The sequence below is a fragment of the Schistocerca piceifrons genome, chromosome 9 (assembly GCF_021461385.2).
Source record: "Schistocerca piceifrons isolate TAMUIC-IGC-003096 chromosome 9, iqSchPice1.1, whole genome shotgun sequence".
NCBI classification, from domain to species: Eukaryota; Metazoa; Arthropoda; class Insecta; order Orthoptera; family Acrididae; genus Schistocerca; species Schistocerca piceifrons.
The window spans coordinates 214,324,091-214,327,694 of NC_060146.1; the positions used below are offsets into that span (position 1 = coordinate 214,324,091).

Consider the following 3,604-nt stretch of genomic DNA (forward strand, 5'->3'; position numbering starts at 1 on the left):
TTCTGTATCCAGAAAGGCCCGTACAGGACCTGCAACATGCGGTCGCGCATTATCATGCTGAAATGTAGGGTTTCGCAGGGATCGAATGAAGGGTAGAGCCACGGGTCGTAACACATCTGAAATGTAACGTCCACTGTTGAAAGTGCCGTCAGTGCGAACAGGAGGTGACCGAGACGTGTAACCAATGGCACCCCATACCATCACGCCGGGTGATATGCCAGTATGGCGATGACGAATACACGCTTCGAATGTGTGTTCTCCGCTATGTCACCAAACATGGATGCGACCATCTTGATGCTGCAAACAGAACCTGGATTCATCCGAAAGAATGACGTTTAGCCATTCGTGCACCCAGGTTCGTCGTTGAGTACACCATCGCCGGCGCACCTGTCTGTGATGCAGCGTAAAGGGTAACCGCAGCCATGGTCTCCGAGCTGATACTCCAAGCTGCTGCAAACGTCGTCGAACTGTTCTTGCTTATGGTTGTTGTCTTGCAAACGTCCCCACCTGTTGACTCAGGGATCGAGACGTGGCTGCACGATCAGTTACAGCCATGCGGATACGATGCCTGTCATCTCGACTACTAGTGATAGGAGGCCGTTGGGATCCAGCACGGCGTTCCGTATTACCGTCGTGAACCCACCGATTCCATATTCTGCTAACAGTCATTGCGAGCAGCTATGTCGCGATACGATTAACCGCAATCGCGGTAGGGTACAATCCGACCTTTATTAAGAAACCTCGTCATTGATGCTTCACATTTGATGTTTGTTCTATGCGACGCTGAGGTTTCGAACCTTTGTGACAGGTGGAAGAGCCGTAATACGGTGTCAAAATGACGTCTTCATACGACTCACGTTACAAGCGCCGTGCTGTTTTGAATTCTTGTGTGCAGAAAAAGAAACTGTGGTGAACTTCCATAAACGTTTGTGTGCAGTGTATGGTGATGCTCCAGTTGTTAGGAGTACAGTTGGGCGATGGGTAAAGAAAGTTACAACTTCAGGAAACGCAGAAACACAACTGAGTGGTCAGCCACGCTCGGGCCGTCCTGTCACAGCCACTGCTACAGGCATACTGAATCGCGTGTATGCCATTATTCGTGCCTACCGGCGCATCACAACTCGACAATTGGCTCTACAGTGGTCGGTCAGCAATGGAACTGCGTCTGCAATGACCGTTACTCTCGGATATTCAAAGAGGTGCTCACGATGGGTTCCACGAATTCTCAAAGTGGACCACAAGATTCAAAGAAAGGCCATTTCATCTGAACTGCTGGAGCGTTTTGAGACCGACTTAGAGGCCTTTCTGTCACGCATCGTTACGGGGGACGAAAGCTGGGTGCACCAATTTGCGCCGGAAACAAAACGGCAGTCCATGGAGTGACATCGTCCGTATTCACTACAAAATAAGAAATTCGAGACCCCCTCTGCCGGAGAAGTCATGGTGACAGTCTTCTGGGATTGTGATGGCGCCATTCTCGTGCATGTGATGCCAAAAGGGTCAACCATCACTTTAGAGGCATACGTGAAGACTTGGAATAATCTCAAGAACCAGTTTCCGACGTGTTCGATCGGATAAGAATCCAACAGAGATCTTGCTCCAACACGGTAATGCACGCCCACACTGAAGTCTGAACACCCCCTACAGTCCAGACCCTGGCACCCTTTCTTTCAGGAGTGCTAGTTCCGCAAGGTCCGCAGGAGAGCTTCTGTAAAGTTTGGAAGGTAGGAGACGAGATACTGGCAGAAGTAAATCTGTGAGAACGGGGAGTGAGTCGTGCTTGGATAGCTCAGTTGGTAGAGCACTTGCCCGCGAAAGGCAAAGGTCCCGAGTTCGAGTCTCGGTCCGGCACACAGTTTTAATCTGCCAGGAAGTTTCATATCAGCGCACATTCCGCTACAGCGTGAGAATCTCATTCTGGAAACATGAAATTTGCCAAAAAGCAATGTTTCACACTACAAATAAAGGGAAAAATCCCAAAGTTCTTTATCTGAAACTACACGAACCGATTTTTTTTTTTTTATTTTGTCATTTGTTATTCGACTTCAAACATGAAACCGAAACATTATCGAAGGTCTTGAAATCCCTGGGACCGTTATATTACCGTTATCAATGTCGATAACAGGCTAAAAATCGTCAATATCTTCGATTCCCGGAATGGATAAACTGTCTATAAGGGGTGTTTCCGTAAGAGCGTGCAAATGTAAGAAGACATAGAGGATGCTCCACTGAACAATTTGAGGTAGGAAACCTGGGGTTGGAGAAGCCATCTTAAAGATATAATAGGAATAAAATCACATTACTGTGCACTTTTCATTTAAATTTGTTAGCTGAAATTACCATCATTGACACAATGAATGTACCAGTTGTTCCGTATCTTACAAACTTTGCTGAAACTGACGGCCATCAACCTCAATGCAAGCATGACATCGGACAACAAGTTTCTGACGCACTATGACAAATATCCGTGATGTGTTTCGAATCACATCACGCGCAACTACAATTCTGGCAACTATTTCCATCTCGGTATCCACTGGGGTGTCATAGACAAGTGATTTTAGATATCCCCATAGGAAATAAACAACGGGATTCAGGCTAGGTTACCTCGTAGGCAGTGGAATAGGACCTTCCTTTCCAATCCAGCGACCAGGAAACACTGTACCGGTACTGCTCCATCGTGTTGTACTTATTTATATAAATGATATGCCCTCTAGTATTACAGGTGATTCAAAAATATTTCTGTTTGCTGGTGACACCAGCTTGGTAGTGAAGGATCTTGTGTGTAATATTGAAACAGTATCAAATAATGTAGTTCATGAAATAAGTTTGTGGCTTGTGGAAAATAATTTGATACTAAATCACAGTAAGACTCAGTTTTTACAGTTTCTAACTCACAATTCAACAAGAACCGATATTTTGATCAGACAGAATGGGCATATTATAAACGAGACGGAACAGCTCAACTTCCTAGGCGTTCGGATAGATGGTAAGCTGTTGTGGAAAGCCCATATCCAGGATCTTGTTCAGAAACTAAATGCTGCTTTATTTACCATTAGAACAGTATCTGAAATAAGTGACACTTCAACACGAAAAGTAGTCTACTTCGCATATTTTCATACGCATATGTCGTATGGTATTATTTTTTGGGGTAATTCTTCTGTTTCAAAAAGGGCTTGGCTCAAAAACGGGCTGTTCGAGCTATATGTGGTGTAAGTTCGAGAACCTCTTGTCGAACCCTATTCAATAGTCTGGTAATTCTAACATTGCCTTCACAGTATATCTTTTCTTTAATGTCGTTTGTTGTTAGCAATATTAGCCTATTCCCAAGAGTTAGCAGCTTTCACTCAGTTAATACCAGGCAGAAATCAAATCTGTATGTGGAATGCACTTCCTTGACTCTTGTGCAGAAAGGAGTGCAGTATTCTGCTGCATCCATTTTCAATAAGCTACCACAAGAACTCAAAAATCTTAGCAGTAGCCCAAAGTCTTTCAAGTCTAAACTGAAGAGTTTCCTCATGGCTCACTCTTTCTATTCTGTCGAGGAGCTCCTGGAAGAGCTGAAATATTAAGCAAATTCCAGTGTTGCATTGTTGATTTTCTTTAT

The 3,604-nt window shown here is 44.6% G+C and overlaps 1 non-coding gene across 1 annotated transcript; it reads left to right on the top strand.

Moving 5' to 3' along the window:
* The first annotated feature begins 1,777 nt into the window (after positions 1-1,777).
* On the top strand, positions 1,778-1,852 carry Trnas-cga. Its single transcript has one exon. It is a non-coding gene; the product is annotated as a tRNA-Ser (tRNA).
* The last annotated feature ends 1,752 nt before the right edge of the window (positions 1,853-3,604 follow it).